This window comes from Xyrauchen texanus, chromosome 42 (genome assembly GCF_025860055.1).
Source record: "Xyrauchen texanus isolate HMW12.3.18 chromosome 42, RBS_HiC_50CHRs, whole genome shotgun sequence".
Taxonomy (NCBI): domain Eukaryota; kingdom Metazoa; phylum Chordata; class Actinopteri; order Cypriniformes; family Catostomidae; genus Xyrauchen; species Xyrauchen texanus.
The window spans coordinates 11163638-11186211 of NC_068317.1; the positions used below are offsets into that span (position 1 = coordinate 11163638).

At 39.0% G+C, this 22574-nt stretch overlaps 1 pseudogene; it reads right to left on the reverse strand.

Moving 5' to 3' along the window:
• The window catches only part of LOC127635137 (piezo-type mechanosensitive ion channel component 2-like), a 164722-nt pseudogene that overhangs the window by 123113 nt on the left and 19035 nt on the right, over window positions 1-22574 (reverse strand).

Below are 22574 nucleotides of genomic sequence, written 5' to 3' on the forward strand. Positions count from 1 at the left end.
CCAGTGGTTTAATTCTTGTCTTCTAAAGCAATATGATGAGTGTGGGTGAGAACACATCAATATTAATATAAATATAAATTCTTTTTTACCAGTATCGCTGGCCTCTATAGGTATATTATGCAGTCTGCGTATAACACTAACTCCCTGGAGGGCCACCATCTTACCCCAGGGAGGCACCAGAAACTCCACTGGCTGCCCTTCCTCGCACGTTAAACGTTATTCAAGGATCTGATAGCACAGAAAATTGCCTCGCAGCATGCACCATGTAAGATTATTGCTAAACTCTTAGTAGGGCATCATTTTTGCCAGCAGCGGCTCTGTTTTTTACTATAAATCACCACTTTTGACCAGCCTCGACCTGTAAGTGGCGATATGCATGAAGAATGCGAATTGCCAAAAAGCAAAAGAAGAAAAATGTGGAAGTGAAAGTGGAGATTTCTGGTAAATAAAAAAAATAAAGACTTAAATATTGATCTGTTTCTCACCCACACCTATCATATCACTTCTGAAGACATGAATTTAATCACCGAAGTTGTATTGATTCAAAGTTCTGGTCACCATTCACTTACATTGTATGGACCTACAGAGCTGGAATATTCTTCTAACAATTTCATTTGTGTTCAGCAGAAGAAAGTCATAAACATCTGGAATGGCATGATAATTTTCATTTTTGCGTAAACCAAACAAATTTGAATTTGTTTTTATTTCAGTGTGTTGAATCCGTACAGAGTTTGAGGTATTTGAGGTATCACTCCACAGAATTTTATTTTGGTGCAGAAGAATAAAACACACAAGTAATAGTGATACTGATGCTTTCCTTAGCAAGCATAACTAATAAAAAACCCCAAAGTAGTCTAAAAAAATCACACAAGTCAGCTTGCCATCAGTTTCAGAGTTGAACTGAAGAGCCCAAATCAACTCTAGCTTTTTTACAGCTGTTAAACCTCGTCGCCTAAGGCTGGAATCTCCTCATTCAGACAGAGCAGACGAGCACATGCTACATGCTTCTGCAAGCCTTAAAAATGGGTGTCAAAGACAAAAAACTACGGTAGAAACACCCAGTGTATTCACTAGTACCTCCGGTGGTGTTTTAGTCACTGCCTCTGTATAAACAAACATCATATATCATGTTTATGAGTTTTCTAAAGGCCTGTCACAAAAGTATCCCTTTTTAAGGCATGTGATTGACAAAAGAACATCTGTAAATTGATACTGTAATTCCATAGCATTATCACCTGTCCATTAGTCAGTCTGTGCCATTGGCTGTTCATGAAGGTGATCAGACTAGACTTACACATGATCTCGTTCCCTGGTTTAGGTAGATGCAGTACCCCGGAAGGAATGCTCAAGATGATTTATCCAAAAGCAGGACTTTGTGGGAACAAATCTTCCACCTTCCACTATATGTACAAGCACTACAAGGACTGTCACTGAGATGAGCATAAGCTCTGACATTTAACATGTTTTGATTGTGAAGATTGTGTGTCTTTCAACATCACAGCCCCTGACTTTTGCTTTCATACTTGGGATTAGACATTTTGAGCACAATGATCCAGTGATTTAGTGTTTTGCTTACTGAGCAACACTCTTTAACCAAACAGTGAAACACTCTTCCTAGTGTATGTTTATTGCTCAGAGGAAACTTTGGTGCTTATGCAATTCTGAGCACAGTTTGTGACATTTTTGAGATCATTTCTTAAACTCAGAGACACATTTTCAGATTACTGGGGTCTTTCAGAAACATGAGAACTGCCCTCCATTTGCTGTCTAGATCTGTCTAGATCATTTGCTTCTCTTTCAAATGGGCTGACTTGTGCAACAGGAGAGTCATGTTTCTAATTTGAAGAAAAAAGTGGTAAAATGTGAGCTTTGCTCACAGTTAATCTAGTTCACAGCCTACTTGTCAAGCTAGAGGCTAATACGGCGAATGTGATGAGGTAATAGCTGAACTTGTGAACTGATGACACATTGAGGAATGCTGGGAAAAGAGAGGAGATTTATCCCAATCTATCCAGACCCTCAGTGAAGCTGACACTGCCAGTAGCCGATAAACTCCACCAAGTTTCTGCATGAACAAAAACAAACTCTTTAACTGTCTAGTTTCTTGTTTTTAGACTGAACGTTGCACCGCTGATATTATTAGAAACCTAGTAATGGTACATTGTTATAAATGCACAATGTACTGGACTTGATGTAGGACAAGTACATTGAGTTGAACAAGAAGATTCTGGTTATTTTGGTTATGGGAGGACTAATTTTAGAAGAATCACAGGTCTGAATGACACACAGATGTCATGATCATGTGCTGCACAATCACTTGCCTTGAAACACATCATATATTACTGAAAACAATCAGCCTTAAGCCTTGAAGGTGTATTATAATCACTGGGAGTCACGTAATCAAAAGTTTGGCAAGTACTTTAAAATATTTTGTCAATGTTAAAATCTTTTTCCCATCTACGTTTGATGTAATTCTAAGACAACTGTCCCCATGACTCTCTGTTGATATAATTAACTAGTAATTAGTGAACTTATTATGTTTTTCCTCTATAGTGTGGAATCTAAAATAACTTTTAAAATAAATATTAAGGTTATTACTAAACGTAATTTTTTTCATTGGAATATAAGCCAATTTGCATGTCCCCATTAATCACATTACATAATAATGGGTTTGTGTGTATGTGTATATATATATATATATATATATATATATATATATATATATATATATATATATATATATATATATATATATATACAGTATATATGAAATAAAATGCAAATATAATTAGTTTTCATGTTTTGTAATAAATAAATATATTTTTAAATATGACTAAATATTAATTTATATATTTATTTTAGTAATGTATAATAAAGAAAAATATTAGCTTATTTTAAATACAGTAAATACAGAAAAGTAATTTCATTAATTTCCTTATTTTTGTTTTTATTTGTTGTTTTGCTTTTATTGACAAAGTACACTCTATAGACACATTCCCCATGGTGTGCCCTAATAGCTATGGTGGATATGGCAATTTGGGCCTGTGTTTAGAAAAAAAAAAAAAAGAAAAAAAAAAAGATTTTTATATATATATATAGCCATTTATGTTAATGCTATGCAACAAATATTTAGTTTCTGTTTATTTTTTTGTTTTTTTAAACTAACTAACTAACTAACTAACTAATATATATATATAGATAGATACAGTTACTGCTGAACTAACTAACTAACTAACTAATATATATATATATAGATAGATACAGTTACTGCTGAACTAACTAACTAACTAACTAATATATAGATAGATATAGTTACTGCTGAACTAACTAACTAACTAACTAATATATAGATAGATATAGTTACTGCTGAACTAACTAACTAACATATATACATTTACATTTATGCATTTGGCAGACGCTTTTATCCAAAGCGACTTACAGAGGAGCCCGTATTACAGGGACAATCCCCCTGGTTAAGTGCCTTGCTCAAGGACACAATGGTGGTGGATGTGGGGCTCAAACCAACATCCTTCTGATAACCAGATTACCAGTTATGTGCTTAGACCACTCCACCACCACACCACTATATAGATAAATAGATATAGTTACTGCTGAACTAACTAACTAACTAACTAACTAACTAACTAACTAACTAACTAACTAACTAACTAACTAACTAACTAACTAACTAACTAATATATATATATAGATAGATAGATATAGTTACTGCTGAACTAACTAACTAACTAACTAACTAACTAACTAATATATATATAGATAGATAGATATAGTTACTGCTGAACTAACTAACTAACTAATATATATATATATATATATATATAGATAGATAGATAGATAGATAGATAGATAGATAGATAGATAGATAGATAGATAGATAGATATAGTTACTGCTGAACTAACTAACCTCACTAACTAACTAACTAACTAATATATAGATAGATAGATAGATATAGTTACTGCTGAACTAACTAACTCTAACTAACTAACTAACTAACTAACTAACTAACTAACTAACTAACTAACTAACTAACTAACTAACTAACTAATATATAGATAGATAGATATAGTTACTGCTGAACTAACTAACTAACTAATATATAGATAGATAGATAGATAGATAGATAGATAGATAGATAGATAGATAGATAGATAGATATAGTTACTGCTGAACTAACTAACTCACTAACTAACTAACTAACTAACTAACTAATATATAGATAGATAGATAGATATAGTTACTGCTGAACTAACTAACTCACTAACTAACTAACTAACTAATATATAGATAGATAGATATAGTTACTGCTGAACTAACTAACTAACTAACTAATATATATATAGATAGATATAGTTACTGCTGAACTAACTAACTAACTAATATATATATAGATAGATATAGTTACTGCTGAACTAACTAACTAATATATATAGATAGATATAGTTACTGCTGAACTAACTAATATATATATATAGATAGATAGATATAGTTACTGCTGAACTAACTGTTATGTTTACCTTGTCTTGTTTCACTGTTGCCCTTTAATTTGCCATTTTTGTCACTTTTGCATTCCTTAGTTTTCACTTTTGTCCCTTGTGTAACTCCATAGTCTCTTTGTGATAGATATAGTTACTGCTGAACTAACCAACTAACTAATATATATATATATATATATATATATATATATATATATATATATATATATTATATATATATATGTATATGATAGATAGATAGATAGATATAGTTACTGCTGAACTAACTAATATATATATAGATAGATATAGTTACTGCTGAACTAACTAACTAATATATATAGATAGATAGATATAGTTACTGCTGAACTAACTAACTAACTAATATGTATATATAGATAGATATAGTTACTGCTGAACTAACTAACTAACTAATATATATATAGATAGATATAGTTACTGCTGAACTAACTAACTAACTAACTAATATATATAGCTAGATAGATATAGTTACTGCTGAACTAACTAACTAACTAACTAACTAACTAACTAACTAACTAACTAATATATATATAGATAGATATAGTTACTGCTGAACTAACTAACTAACTAACTAATATATATATAGATAGATATAGTTACTTCTGAACTAACTAACTAACTAACTAACTAACTAACTAACTAATATATATATATATATAGATATAGTTACTGCTGAACTAACTAACTAACTAATATATATATAGATAGATATAGTTACTGCTGAACTAACTAACTAACTAATATATATATAGATAGATATAGTTACTGCTGAACTAACTAACTAATATATATAGATAGATAGATAGATAGATAGATAGATATAGTTACTGCTGAACTAACTAACTAACTAATATATATAGATAGATAGATAGATATAGTTACTGCTGAATTAACTAACTAACTAATATATATATAGATAGATATAGTTACTGCTGAACTAACTAACTAACTAACTAACTAACTAACTAACTAACTAACTAACCAATATATAGATAGATAGATATAGTTACTGCTAAACTAACTAACTAACTAACTAACTAACTAACATCTATCTATCTATCTATCTATCTATCTATCTATCTATCTATCTATCTATCTATCTATCTATCTATCTATCTATCTATCTATCTATCTATCTATCTATCTATCTATCTATCTATCTATCTATCTATCTATCTATCTTTCTCTCTATCAATCTATCTATCTATCTATCTATCTATCTATCTATCTATCTATCTATCTATCTATCTATCTATCTATCTAGTTTGTTAGTTAGTTAGTTCAGCAGTAAACTAACTAATATATATATATATATATATATATATATATATATATATATATATATATATATATATATATATATATATATAAGTTAGTTAGTTAGTTCAGCAGTAACTATATCTATCTATATATATATTGGTTAGTTAGTTAGTTAGTTAGTGCAGCAGTACCATACTTAAGGATAAAAAAACAAATAAATAGAAACTAAAAATGTGTTGCATAGCATTAACATAAATGGCACCATTTACTGAGTATAACCCAGAGACAACCATTTGTAGATTGTACTGACTTCCCATAGACTTGTGTAAACACTGTGCCTCTGTGGCACTTTCAAAACATTGCTGTTTGTTGAGTGGTCCGACATGTCAACTTCTGTCTCAATCAGTGCCATGACTTTAGGTACTATCTGTACTGTTTGTCTGAATAATGTCAGATAGGGAATATTTAGGACATTTTTAGGAAACAACTATTATTTGTGCAGTTCCATTTGGAGCTCATGATAAGTGCAATTCAAGTCATCACATGGGTAATATTAAAGTCTAGGTGGAATTTAGACCACAGTAAAACCCTGTAACACACTATAATCACACTTTAAAAGGCTGAACATGGGAGCATCAGACTCACCTTGCATTGTTGTCTTTGTCGGCTCGGCAAAGAGTGGGATGAGTAAGAGGTAGATGAGGTAGACGAAGGATAGGCAGTTGTACCGGAACAAACATGCTGCAAAATAAATTTAAAAAGGAAATAATTAGAGAGCGTATGATGAGTACAATATGTTTGTCTTCTTCCAATAGACTGTGATAACAGCACAGTAAAGCTTGTTATAGTTAAGTCTTTAATTAGAGGGGCCACTATAGGACTGAGTTAACTTACAGGCAGAGAACTGTATGTCAAAATTCCCACAGGGCTTTTGGGTGTATGAGTGTAAATGAATATCAACAGCTTTCAGTCATTGGCTTTATAATCCAAACTCGTAGCATTTGTGGCAGAATGATCTGCTCTTCTGGCTCGTCATCGTCGCCCCGCCTCTTAGGCTTACGATGGGAGTAGGGCAAGAGAGCGAGAAGACATGCATAATTAACGCACCTGACGTGAGTAAAGCTTCATCACCGCTGTCTTTAAAATGCAGAGCACACCTCTTCTCGGGGAGCAGGCTTCAAATCTCAATGAAGATGGCTGAAGGGCGACCCTAAGAGGTGGGGTGACAGTGACGAGCCGGAGGGGCGGACCATTCCGCCACACATTCTACATTCCAACAGAAATGCATCACCTTTCTGCCTGTCCCAGAAATTGTAAATATAATGTTAAGATAATCTTGAGTGAAGCCATTTTAGTCAGGAATTTATCCCAATCACCTATCTACAAACATACCTTTCAATCTAACCACCATAAAATGTCTACATATATGTCATTTGTCCCATTTGAGATGAATGAATTGGCTGTTCCATATTCTCAGGTGAGTCAGATTTAGGAACGACAAACATTGTGACACATTCCTGTTAGTTCTGAGAAAAGGTCAAGCATCTTTTGTTTGAGATGTATTGATATTGTTTTGTCTAATAACCTTTACAAGTGTGGTTTAAAGCCCTGTTCACATACCAGCGAAACACAGCGACAAAGCAAGTTTATCTCATTAATTTTCAATGAGAGCGCAGCGACTCCTGGCGACATGAGCGACAGAGACCATTAGCGACAAGATGTGGGCATGGCAAGGTACACCAAAGTTAAGAAAAGTTAAATTTTATGCAAATGACGAGCAACATTTGGGATCAACTACCAATGGCAGAGTCAATATAATTCATGAACTGATGGATTGTTTCGTCAAATTAGAATGAAATCTTAGTTTGCCTGACAGTACATCTGCGATCAGATTTTCTAAAGCTATGGCCAGATGTGCAGTCCACCATTAACGTTAAAGCAATAGGAACGCACACTAGCAAATTCACAGTATAGAGACTAGAGATATCCAGCGAAAAAGTAGCTGGTGGTATTTATGGGGCATAAGTGTTAACCAAACCACCTTTGTAACACTTATTTTCGAGAACAATACACCTATTTAACGTGACACCATATAATAATTACATGCAGAAAGAAAAGGAAATGTTTACATCTGAAAAAGCAGAGGCTCATTTATGCTCTTGAGAGTTTGTCAGGTCAATCAACACTAAGCTCTTCTGTCAGCTATTGTTGAAGTTTAGTTTATGGCAAAGCAAGAGGATTAAACTTCAGATTAGGGATACATAGCATTACTGGGAAACGTTTAATGTACAAGGCTTGTTTTTGAAGAAAGAGTAGACTTTGTACGGCTGGCACAGTAGAAACTCTAAATTAATCTTAATTCATTGAAACTTATCACTTAACGGTGAGGACGTTTATGTGCCTTTATGGCGCCATTTCTTTTGAGTACAACCACAAGAGCACATACGGGAAATGAGGGAGCGTTGGACTGGTCTGAAGGAGCAAAAACATGGTATAATTTTGTCTCTTTGAAGGACTGTGCGTTGTGAACCATTGAGTTTCTTCAAAGATGAAGACATAAGCCTTGTTTTCCCTGACAAATTGTGCAATGTTAACTCTGTGCAACGAGAAGCAAGGAAAGGAGATTTTGCTTTGGCTTGTCTCATTTGAAGCCACATCCTGGCTTTTCCAAATCTGGAAATTAAATATGGTTTAACTGTAAAGGGCAACATTCTCTCTGTCCCCTTTGTGGACTAAACCTGACCACAAGAAAAACGTTGTGTCTCCAGCATTAAAAAAAACTAAGGCATACAGCACTATTTGGAGGATTCATGATATTTTTTAAGGCTGCATGATATAAACATTTGATAGAAATTATCAAAATAATTATAAAACCCAAATAACTGGGTGAATTTATTGAAAACATGTCTGGGTCCAAAATCCATAAGGAAAATAAAGGATAAAGAAAATTATGCAGTTTAGTTTTTTTGCCTAGTGATGACAATTTAAAGATAATAAAACACATTTTTCATTAACAATGCATTATGTGCGCGCATATAGCAGTTTTTTCTAAATGTTTTCATTAGTAGTTCCAATTCATTATGTAAAACAGTTATCATAATACAACTTTATTTTAAATAAATAAATAAGTGAATTAATTAAAGGCAGTATGACAAACACAACCATGATGAACAATTTCCTAGCTGCATTTTTCGCAATGTAAAAAAAAAATATATTTTCCAAAAATTGACTTAATTTCTTCAAGCAAAAAAAAAAGTCTTACTTAATTTGGGGGTTATATATGGGTATAATACGTTCACATATCTACATATGTGTCTGTCTTATGCATATTTCTTAATATGAATACTAAGAATACTTTCTCGGTTAGGTACCTTGGTTCCGTGAGGGGAACGAGATGCTTCTTATGATCGATATGGGACACCATCCGAGTGTCACATGGTCTACCCTTATAAAATCGCGGCAATTTATTTGCAGATGGCGCTTAAGCGACATCCCCTAGGGTGCTATGTCACGGGCTCCATAAAGGTGCTTCCTCGTCATCATGTCAAATTTTCTGCAAAAGGCACAAGCCTTTGCAGCAGCCAGATAATATTTCCAGCTAAGCATCATCCTGTTGTCCTCAGGGAACCAAGGTCACGTATGTAACCGAGACATACCTTTTCACTAGCAGTGCCGTTTTGAGTGTCAAAAACTTCTCAGTAATTGTTGTCAAGGGCTTGAATGGACCACTCTAGTACCGACAGGGCACCGGATTTTCACTTTGCACTGTACACCAAGAAGCAAATATATTCCAATTAAATGTATTAGGCCTCCTCGGTGATGGAGCTCTAGCATTTAGAATGGTATCAACTACAGAGGGGGATAAAACATTATTTAAAAGAGCACCCCCATTGAGGGGCCACACCCATAACATCCACAAGTCTGGCAAGGTGTGCAAAATACTGCTCTGTTCCTAAGACAACATGTTCGCTCTGACTGGCATTTACCAAGGCATATTTTCCAGGAGAGAGACAAGAGTCCAAAACCATTCTTGAGATGGCAAGTACAGCACCACTAACAGAAGCCGAACCTGATCCTCCCGAACCCTCTGCAGACCTGCGTGCAGCAGACTGATCAGTGGAAACGCGCTCTTGGCCGCTGATGCACCAGCGCATTGATGCCCAGTGGAACCGGGGCGAGAGAGAAAACCAGAGGGGACAGTGGAATGTCTTGCTTGAAGTGAACAGGTCAACTTCCACTCTGCTGAACCTCCTCCAGATTTGATCCATTATCTGAGGATGTAATATCCATTTTCCAGGCATCAGACCCTGTCTGGACAGGGGATCTGCCCCCAAGATCAACCAGCCTGAAACATGTATGGATCGTACGGACAGTACATTTTCCCGTGCCCATAGAAGAATGCAATGTGCCAGCCTTAGCATGGCACAAGGGCGCACCCCTCCATGGCAATTGATGTAGGACACCACCGTCCTTTTCTCCGACCAGATGAGGGCATGATTGTCCTGAATCTCCAGAAGAAAAAACTTTAACGCCAGCAGCACCATGAGCATATCCAGCAAGTTTATGTGCCAATATAGCCGCTGGCCCATTCAGATTACATAGGCTGGACAACCTTCATGTACAGTGCCCCAACCTGTGGAGGAGGAGTCTGTTGTTATTACCTTATGGCGACACAACTGACCCAATGGAAAGCCTGACATCAGAAGATAGGTCCATTTCCATGGGATCAGAGTTTAGTAGCACCCACGCGTCACTCTTAAGGGACAAAGCACATGCGTTCAGTGGTTGAATTCCCTTTGTGGAGTTCATCCAGCACTTTAAAGGTCTCGCATGCAACATTCTCAGGGGAATGACAGTGGACACCATGATCATGAGCCCTAAAAGCCTGTGAAATGTTCTCGCAGGGAGAAGATGTCCCACTCTGAACATCGCTAGACACTGCCGTAATGACAGAACATGAGCTTGAGAAAGGCATGCATGCATCCCCTGCAAGTTCAGCTCCACACCTAGAAACAGAGACTGTTGCCCTGGCAACAGGATGCTCTTGTCTAGGATTTCACTCTGCCCTAGACTGCTCAAATGGCTGAGAATGACATCTCTATGTTGGGCAGCCAAAGTCTCTGAGTGAGCTAACACCAACAATCGTCAATGTAATTCAAAACGCGGATGCCTTGAAGCCTCAAGGGCATCAGAGCTGCATTCATGCATTTTTGGAAAATGCGTGGTGCCAGTGCAAGTCCAAATTGGCATGCTTTGCCCCCAAAAGTGCATCTGAGATAACACCTGTTTTGTTTCGGCATAATCTGAATATGGAAATAAGTATCCTTCAAATGTATTGTCACAAACCAGTCCCCTGACTGTACTTGTGACATTATTTGTTTCTGCGTCAGCATTCTGAAATGAGATTTCATTAGGGTGAAATTGAAATCCAGAATGGGATGCAAGAGGCCGTTTTTTCAGTATCAGAAAATAACAGTTGTAAAAACTACATTTTCTCTGAGAAGGGGAAATCTCCTCTATTGCCCCTTTATCTAAGATAGAGGAAAATTTCCTGAATTTAAAATGGGGCTTCCCAAAAAGAGACACCTATTGGAACAGAACCATTGAATATTGGCGGAGCCCACCTGAACTGAATGACATAACCATGCTCTTTCGAAGCATCCAGTTCGAAATGCCCTGCAACTGCTGCCAAGCTGCTGATGTCATACAGAGGAATTAATGCCTGACTCTCACCTGTAGCGTGACATGTATACACCAGATGGCGCACTTGGCTTACTTTTCAGGACTATCCCACAATCAACGGCACAGCGGAGAGGAACCTTTGCACCTCTACTACTGTGGTTGGTTGAATGGGATTTAATTATGTTTCTGCATTTATTGTATTCAGGCATAAATGATGAGTGCCCTGAAATGCATTTACAATGGGGAAGAGTGTGTGAACATTAGGGAGAATGCTTATTTAAGAAAACTGGTTCACCACAATGGCCCCAGCATTCATTATGGTTGGACAGTGTGTGGTGATTACGTTCACTGTGTGATTCTGCAGCCAGGCTCCGCCACGAGCAGAGCTTCGAACGGGGAGGGGATCGAGAGGCCGCTCCTCCATTGCCTTATTCATGTGCATTCTCCCAGAATGACACAGAAAAAGACCTCACAGAAGAAGGGGCCCATTTTGTTTCCTTACCGTCAATGACGAATTCTCCCATAAAGCGTTTTATTTAATGGCGACGGATCATGACACGCATGGTCTCTCGCACGTGTTGTTCATCAGAAAATAGATGCCGAGCTAGGCCTCAGAGCATGTCACGCATTTCACTTAGGGGTAGGGCAACAAACACAAAGAGGTTTCCGGTGTCCATTCGCACTCCTATCTTCTCAGACACAATGCCGAAATCCCAAACAGCTCCAAATCTGGAGGCCATACAACTGGAACAAGTGGGGATAGCGCTTTGTGGTGAGAAATTGCGAGCCCCAACAAAGCTCCATTGTCCTCGTCGGTTACATGTCATTTTTGGAAACAAAAAACACGTTGAAATTGCTCTGAAATTTACACTGTGGCAACATCGTCCTTATGTGTTTGCCACTCAAAAGGGAGTAAAATACTCCTTGCTTCGATGTGAGTTACTAGAAACAAACACGGGCTTAGACAATTTGTGCACTGTAGAACAGAAAATCGAACTTGATGGCACAAAAGCGAGCGCATTTATGGAGCCTGTGACGCAGCTCCCTAGGGGGCGTTGCTTAAACGCCATCAGCCAATAAATTCCTGTGATTGTGTAAGGGCTTCAGACCACGTGACAATCAGATGGTGTCCCATAGCGATCATCTGCAGCTCGAGTTCCGCGAAAGGGAACTGTTTTTAAAGCTGGACTGTTTGTGTGTAAGCTAACATCCTCTCAGCATTCTGCTTGTGTTTCAAGGGTGGGGCATTTTGGGCAAAAATATTAAGTCAGTTTCATATTGTCGGCCATTTCCTTATTGTTTCATTGCAGTGATTTTGAATAGGAGTCTCATAAGGGAGCCTATTTGTGGTATTAACAGGATTAGCCATCCATTAACACTTCCCATATGGCAACTTGATATTGGCAGCGATGTGAGGTGCAGACCACTTAATCAACTGTGTTTTTGGGACACACTGAGTGTTTAGAGCGAAACCATTGGGCTGCTAGCCATTACAAATACGGCACCCCTGAATGACCTTCGGTTTATTTTCCTTGCCGTGCTGCAAAAACTGCCACTCATTAGCAGTGTACACGTTTTGCAGGTTTAAGCTAGCATGAGCGGCACTATTGTATGAAATCTGGGGTTAGGCGTATTTTTGGGTGCACGCTTATATGGGCCGTCACCTGCCTGATGTTGTTGATGTTAAGCAGTGTAAGTATCTCACAGGGGCATTCTGGGATTGAAACAATACTAAGAATAGTACAGTGTGTTTGTAAACAGGATTTAAGGATGATAATTTCTGACAGATAATTAAACCTTATTTATAAAAGTATTAGGGCAATATCACATGTGCTACCGCTGTAATGTTATCTGGGTTTCCTTAACTAGATAACCATTTGGGAACACATAAATGAGCACTGCTGATTGACATAATTCAGCAAAGCGCAAGTAACGGTAAATATATTGTAAACATTCAACATTATATGTATATCTATATACGTATATATATAGACACACACACACACACCTGTTACTTTGGCTTTATCCAAAGTGTGTAACACTACTGAAAATAAGGCTTGTTTGAGGATTTTCATTAAAACAGTCATTGAGATATTATAGATAAAAATATAATTATGTAAAATACTGTACATTTTGCCTTTTGATCCATGCAAACAAACAGCTGCAATCTCAGGCAATACAAATTATCAAAAAATATAAAAAAATATTATGCACATGACAATCACTGAACCAATATATCACAATTACATTGCAAAACTCTGTAAAACTGTTTGTTTTAATACTGATGTAGTGCAATAATTTGGGAAAACTGCTTAATTTCATCAAATTTGCTACTTAAAACTGTGACTGTTCAAATGTACAAATCATGCCTGTTAAACTGAGTAACACCTTCATCTTTTGCGTGTTGAGTTTGATTGACCTTTTCAGAAAATCTTTTGACTGCACTTCAAATAAACTGGAAATTTGGAAATTCTCTTCAAGCAAATGCCTCTAATCAAGTTCCATTGTTTTTTCTCCAAATGTGCTTGTCTTGTTAGTTTAACTAACAACCCATAATTTATATGTGAATAGCTAAACTACACCTATACTATAAGTAAAGCAAACAATGGGAATAACTATAGCTTAATCTTGATCTCAAGGAAAAACTCAAATAAAATCCTCTAAAAAAATAGATTGATAGAATGGCAGAAATGTATACTTCTGGGATTATTTGGTTCCACTTATTTGATTTATTTGACACAATACATCAATATTACAAAAAGTAGGTTTATGTTTGGGTTAGGGTGACTATGGCAGTTACTATGCAAGTGAGTCATTACGAAGAACACGTGCATTTGATTTTAAATGCTTCAAATTCATCAAATTATTGGCCATAAAATATCCTAATAAATCTTTTCAAATGTTTTGGATGTCAGACGTACTCAAATGGTGTTGCAGACACTTTTGAAGCCAGCTGACTGATTTTCGGTCTCTGCTTTCAGTTTTCAATAGTGCCCTTTAGTGAATGTCTGAGTCAGAGTCGCCATGGCGCTCGTACGATCTGGGGTTCTGTGCTTAAACAATGTTTGAGAAAATCTCAAACCTCTGGCAGCCAAACAGACCACTAAGACCTTTGATTTAATGAGTCACTCACCCAAGCTTAAAGCCAGAAATGAAAAAAATCACGAACAGCAGACAAACCACAAACCATTTGATAATGGGGTCCAGTCCAAGTTTAGATATTTTTGTTTGGAACGTTCAGTTCATGTAGGATGCAAATATCAGGAGATATGCAAGTGCAAGCTATGATGACTGAAAATTCAGTTGAGAGTGACAATTATTTCTAGGCAGAGGCTATTTGCACTAAGTTTGTCTTTAATGTATTTGTTAACTCCAGACTACTGGAGTGCAAATAGCTGCGATGTGTGGCAGGTGCTATTAACACCAAGTGCAAAATGGTGATGCAAATCTGATTTCACACTAGTTTGAGTCTGGGTCAAGATAGCAAGAACGGAGTGGGTCTCGAGACCGAGTCAAATTTATTGGCCGTTTAACCAAAAATATTTTTCAATATACTTATGCTATCATATTGATATTTTAGATTCCCTAACCCAATCCCATCACTAAACTAATCCACTAATAAACAATACAAAACATGTAGCTAGCAGGCAAATGAAGCCACAATCATTTTCTTTAAACTACACTGTAAAATATATATTTCGAACACCTAACCCCACCCCTACGCCTAATCCTATAAAAGGCATAACAATAATTTATTCCAACAAATGACAAGAATGTGATGCATTCAAAATCCTCTGAAGTCAGACAATAGCAACCTGGTCTGATAAAATCACATTACTATAACAAAGTTTTTGCAAAATGACTTTTATGTACCTCGTTCTATGTAACACAGCAGTTTGGTCTGGTGAAATAAATACTAGAGGTGATTGAACAACATTACATTTTTATTTACTTTCAAATCATGAGTAAAATAGAATAGCATGAGCCTCCACATGCTGTGAGTCTCTGCGGTGTCATGCACAGCGAGCTACATGATAATATGCATAAGATTGACTGTCTCAGAATTGGAGGCAACCGAGACTTTCCTCCACCTCCCAGATTGAGGTGAGTAACTGCACCACCACGAGGACCTAGTAAGCAGTGGGAATTGGATATGCCAAATTGGGGAGAAAATGGGATAAAAATAAATTAAAAATAAATAAACATAACATTTCCAAAAATGGGGAGCATATTGTCCAGTGGGAATGGTGATCAAAATAAAGGGGAATCTGGCAGTGTTGTAATCAAGACCACCTCAGCCAAGACCAAGTCAAGATCAAGACTAGAGTGTTTCGAGACCAAGTCAAAACCAAGACTTTAAGGGGTTGAGACGAAGCCTGCCAAATGCATAAATGTAGGTCAAGACCAAGGCAGGGCGAGACAAAGTCAAGACCAAGACCAGTCCAGTTCGAGTCCCACACTGGATGACACACTTATGATCAAATGTGGAACATGTGAAACATAGGCACTCCTCAAATTTATCTGAAAGATCCTCATTCCCATAAAATCTCCCACAGAAAACTAATGAAGATACCTCTTCTTTCACCTTTTTTATTGCCATATATATGTGTGTGTGTGTGTGTGTGTGTGTCAGTGTACCATGAGAAATGTCTTGATAAAATAATAAAATATTTCCTTTGTTTTCTATGAGCAAACAAATACAAACAAACACTAAGGATCTGATATCAACACATCAACATATCTTTATTCAACACTACTTTTCCAAGTTTTACCATCCACATAAAACATAAAAAATGTTGTGCAAGCATCACATCAGGTTTTCTGGATGACTCTTCACCTAGAAACCACCATTAGGTACAGAATATATCAAACAATTATTTAATTCTTAAGTAATCACTTTTCCCTATCTTTTATTAAACAATATAGTAAGTTTTTTGTTGATTTTGAATAAACAACAAGTCTTGTATATATGTGTGCAATTTGTTAACCACATAGCTAAATCTAGAAATCTGTCTCCACTCTCTGTTGTCACATCTCTAGCTCTCTCACTCAAGTGAGGAGCGTTACCACAGTGTGTAGCGATTATGTTGGAGCAGACATTAGCTAAGGTTGATATAACTTTATATACATTAGCTACATATAGCTTTATGAGGCCTGCCTCGTCACTGTTTATCACAAGCAAAAACATAAATTGGGAACAACAATTTGACACTACATGCCCCCTCAATCTCTCTCAAAGTTAACACCGCATTAACTACATCCTAAAATATATGGTAACTAAATTAGGTAACTTGCGCACATAGCTAGCTGGCAAACAGATTGCAAGCAACTGAAACTAGCGCCCTAAAAAACTGTAAATACATAGGTAGCTAATATGTATAGCTAATACTCGCTATATGTCAACTAACCACATCCTTCACATTTTTATCTTTTCTTATATGCTGAAATTTCCTGACCCATGACTTATTAAAAAAAAAAACATAATTTATATGTTAAAAATATATTTATTTGAATATTTTCAATTATTTGTCTCCTTTCTCTAATTAATGTAAAAACAATGTGTTGGTTTATACATATTTTTTTTCTTCCTTCGCCTGTACTTGTCTTTATGACAGTGATTGTATTCATACATTGTTTGATCTTATTGAACATATATATAGAAATAAATCCACAGTTTTAGCAACATTTGTGGACATTTGGGATGGTCCTTTACCCACCAGAGGCACATTTTCCAACTTATATCAATGTTAAATTAGCGTTGACGCCAGGCTATAAATGGATACGTCACCAGGTGTCGTCAGATACTTCTTTTTGAAGAGCAGTCCTGGGACGTCCCAGTGCGGCAAAGCAGTGCAGCATCTCGTTCCGCTTTTTTCAGGGAACAAGGGTTACACATGTAACCCGAGACGTTCCCTTTACAAAAAGCTTCACTATGATGCTGTGCTGCTAAGCGATACGGGGAACGCAATACCCACGCCGCCGCACTTGGGGCTGTCCGGACCCCTACGGTTGTGCAGTGTACTCACAAAAACGCCAGAGGTCTCAGACATGAGCTTGACATGTCGACTCAAGGGCATAAGAGCCCGGAGTAGCATAAACATCTAAATCGTTACATTTTGATGAATGTGTGCGGAGAGGACCAGCCTGCCGCATCACAAACTTGTTTAGGCATGGGCTGAGATGTCGACTCAAGGGCATAAGAGCCCGGAGTAGCAAAGCATCTAACCCATAAAGTTCGATGAATGTGTGCGAAGAGAACCCGATCGCAACACAAACTTGTCATAAAAACTGATGAATGTGAGCGGAGAGAACCAGCCTGCCGCATCACAAACTTGTTCAGGCATGAGCTGAGATGTCGACTCAAGGGCATAAGAGCCCGGAGTAGCAAAGCATCTAACCCATAAAGTTCGATGAATGTGTGCAAAGAGAACCCTATCGCAACACAAACGTGTCATAAAAACTGATGAATGTGAGCGGAGAGGACCAGCCTGCCGCATCACAAACTTGTTTAGGCATGGGCTGAGATGTCGACTAAAGGGCATAAGAGTCCGGAGTGCAGAACATCCAAACTAGAAAAGCCCAATGAATGTGTGCGGAAAGGACAACCTGCCACATCACAAACTTGTTTAGGCATGGGCTGATATGTCGACTCAAGGACATAAGAGTCCGGAGTAGCAAAGCATCTAGCCCATAAAGTTCGATGAACGTGTGCGAAGAGAACCCTATCGCAACACAAACTTGTCATAAAAACTGATGAATGTGAGGGGAGAGGACCAGCCTGCCACATCACAAACTTGTCCAGACATGAGTTTGAGATGTCGACTCAAGGGCATAAGAGCCCGGAGTGGCAAAGCATCTAACCCATATAGTTTGATGAATGTGTGCAAAGAGAACCCTATCGCAACACAAACTTGTCATAAAAACTGATGAAGTGTTGCCCGGAGTGGCAGAACATCCAAACTATAAAAATCTAATGAATGTGTGCGGAGAGGACAACCTGCTGCATCACAAACTTGCTGCAGAGGGAGACCTCTAGCCAAGGTTTTAGAGGAGGAGAGCCCTCTGGTAGAGTGTGCCCTAAAACCTACTGGCGAAGCTTTACCGCACGCCTCGTAGGCCCGGGCAATAATGAGGATGCCTCTTTTAGGGCACCCCGCCCACCAAGCCGTGGCAAACCGCAGTGGCCACACAGAACCTGGCAGTGGCGAGGCAAGTGCCCGCTGACCGTTCTTTCTACAGAAAATCCAGAACTGAAGCAAACTGGCAGTTAGCTGGTTCTGTAATAAGAACTTTAGTAGAAGGAAACGCATGCAGGTCAGCCCCTCCCGAGGAGAGGAGACATTGCGCTATCAACAGAGGTGAAGAGGTCCTCTTCTGCCCTGTAAAATCTACCCAGGTCAGTTCCAAGTGGAGGGAGCCCTAGCACTTGAAATGGTCTCGGTAACCTCAAGAGAAAACCCTGTGAACCTAATTTGGTACCATTAGGGGCCAGACATGAAAGGTTTCACAATTCGGGCCAAGGATGAGAAGGTCCTCCCTGTTCGGAATCGCCCAAGGCGAGCCATCGAGGAGAGGATTTAACTCTGAGAAACATCCTGTTCGGCCAGCACAGCGCCATTAATAGGAGGCAAGACCCTTGCTGGTGAACATTGCCAAGACTCCTGGAGCAGAGAAACCGGGGAAAGAAACGCATACAGACGCATTCTGGGTCATGTATGTGTCTTAACGTCCAGACCCAAGGGGGCTGGGTGATTTCAGGGAGAAGTAGAGGAGACATTGCGCTATTCATAGAGGCGAAGAGGTCCTCTTCTGCCCTAAGATCTCACCCAAACTTGTTCCAAGTGGAAAAAGCCCGGCATTTAAAAAGGTCTCGATAACCTCAGGAGAGAGCCGTGTGTCCCTCAGTTGGTACCCTTAGGGGCCAAACATGAAAGATTCCACAATTTGGGGCAGGGATGAAATATTGCCCTGTGCCTGAGATAGAAGATCCTTCCTGTTCGAATCGCCTAAGGCGAGCCGTCAAGGGAAGAGATTAGCTCCAAGAACCAAGCCCTGTTCGGCCAGCTGGTGCTATCAGTAAGAGGCAAAAACCCTTGCTGGCGAACTCTGGGCAACTACTACCTTAGGGTGGAGTTCTTAACTCCCCCGTTGGTATTTTCTGTCTAGACCGTAAATCTGCTCCCATATACGGGCATCCAGGGATATAATTGACCTGAGTGACAGGCGCTTGCCCTGGGCCCTAAGGCGAACCCGACGTGTCAGAAATACAGCTGACAAGAACGTGGGTCTCCTTGATGATTTATGTAAGAGACTACCGCTGTATTGTCCAACTGCACCAAGACATGGCAGCCTCAGGAGGAGGTATTTCAGGGCCATAAATACAGCCATCAACCCGAGACAGTGACTGTGACAACCGAGCTGACACCCTCCTATCCCCTTAAGCTGGATGACCACTTATGGCCACTATCCCGCCCGTCAGGGAGGCGTCTGTCGTTAGCAGCCTGCGACAACAAGATGCACCTAGAGTGGGACCCAAGGCAGGAAACCAGGGTCTGAACCACATAGAAAGGGAACGAAGCCTGAGGCGCGTAACCCTTTTTAGCCTAGGGGTTTTGGCCCTTGGAAGAAATCCCCTGGCTTTTGGCCACAACAAAAACGGTCTCATGAGCAGAAGGTCCAGAGGGATCACCGTGGACGCGGTCGCCCTGAGACCTGGAAATCGTTGATACTGAAACAGTGCAACCTTGACCTAGCCTGACTTTGCTCAGGGTGATCTGAATGGACTCAATCCTAGCGGGAGACAGTTGTGCCTGCATTGTGATTGAACTCCATACGATGCCCCGATAGACAGTGTTTTGAGTGGGAGAGAGGACGCTTTTCTTGAGCCTCAACCCCAATGAAACAGATGAGCTAAGACGATGTTCCTGTGCTGAACTGCCAGTTCCTGGAACTGCGCTAGGATCAGCTAGTCGTCTACATAATTCAGAATGCAGATGCCCCGGAGTCGCAAGGAGCCAGCGCTACATCATGCATTGTGAATGTGCGGGTAAAAAGGGCTAGGCTGAGTGAAAGAACCTGACCCTGGAAGACTTCGCCCCCGGAAGCGAACCTCAGGAACTTTCCATGTTGTGGCAGAACTTCTAAATTAAGTATAGAAGTGCGTCATAAGATCGATGGTGACCAGCCAAACGAGTTGTAGGGCTTGAGTCACGACCGTCTTGACAGGCATCATCTTGGACTTGAACACCCACGGGTTGTTCAAGCTTTAAGATCTAAGCCAGACGCCACCCCTCACCCTCCATGGGAAACAGGAAGTATTTAGTGTAATAACCTAACTCTCTCTGGAAGGGGAACACATACCATGGCCCCTTTATCCAGGAGATTGAGTTTTTTGTTTTTACATAAAAAGAAATCCGGTTTACGGTAGTGAGAACACGCCGTTGAAACACGGAAAAGCGGCGAGTGAATTAAATCCTGACACCCTTATAAGACCCACAGAAAAGAATATATCTGGCAGAAGTTTCCACGCTGCCAGGATCTCTGAGATGGGTATTATATTTTAACACTTCCTGTTGAGGGGTTGTTGAGTGTTTCGCGTCCTGAATAAAATGCAGGAACAGCCCAATTTTGACGGAAGCCTCTGCAACCCGAAACACCAAGAGGTGGCGGGACTGGAGGGGCTTCGAGGGGGTACCGGGAGGGGTGAAGTGAAGCAAGCACCCCATCCCGAGGGGAGCTACCCCCTAATCTAGGCGCAGAAACAGAATCGCTCTGAAAAAAAGAGTTTCTGACGACACCTGGTGACATATCCATTTATAGCCTGGCCGCAGGTGCATCTAATGATTACATCAGCCGAGGCTATAAATTCCGGTCAATGTTCATTGACATGTTGCACACATTATTCAGCTTGGACACAACAAGGGTTGTTCCCTGTAGCGCTTAGCAGCGCAGCATCATAGTGAAACTTTTTGTAAAGGGAACACTGGTTTAAGCCAAATTGCATTACAGAAGATTTGTCTGACATCTCTCAAACAGCCACAGTTTCTCCTGTCTCACATTTACTTTCTTGGAGTGCGTGTGAAGGGGGGCAGGGAGGGGTGACAGCCGTTAACAGTAACACAAATTTCTAATTAAAAATGAGTCAAGTTATTGTTTGCATTTGAAGCAGGAAGTTTTACATCCAAATCACAGGAATGATGTTAAAAAATAAATCAGACAATGCACAGGAATGTTAGTGATATCCCTGCAGTCGTGGTCTTGACCGGTCTTGAAATAAAATCCCAAGTCCTCTTTGTCTGAGACCGAGACAAGTCAGAGTAAAAACGCAGTCGATTCCGAGACGAGACCTTCAAAAAGTGATCTTAAGACCGATCTCGAGTACTACAACACAGGAATCTGGCATCCTCGTGGTGAAACATGGCTCTGTGAAGGTTGGGGAAGTGTCCATGGAATGGCACAGTCGTGAGCGGGGTCCAACGGCCGCAGAAAGCCCTTCATCAGTCAATTAACAAGGACAATTGCATCTATGTGAACTTCTGCAGTTAATCCAGGATGGACTTCAAAGACATTAGTCATTAATCTTACGGTTCATACAAAATCTATGTTTAAACACTGACCCTTAACACTTAGTTAGTTTAATCATTTTAAACCATGACTTGCACTATACATAAGTAATATTTACATTATATTCATGATGTTAGCCAGAGGGCAACTGGCCCCCAATGTTAGTCTGGTTTCTCCCAAGGTTATTTTTCTTCATTAACCAAAAACTTATGGAGTTTTGTGTTCCTTGCCACAGTCGCCTTCGGCTTGCTCACTGTGGTTATTAAAACAATTATTATTTAATTATTTATTTTTAAACACAATTCAAAATTGTATTTTCTCTAATTACACAATGATGACTCATCGACATTATAGACATTACAGTTTTATCTTCTGTTAATGCCTGATCTTCTGTAAAGCTGCTTTGAAACAATGTGTATTGTGAAAGGTGCTATAAAAATAAAATTGACTTGACTTGACTTGACGTGTTCCCCTCCTTGGTCCGAGGCAAATGGGTGCTGGCGTCCTTGGCGGCCTGTCTTCCCAGGCCTGCT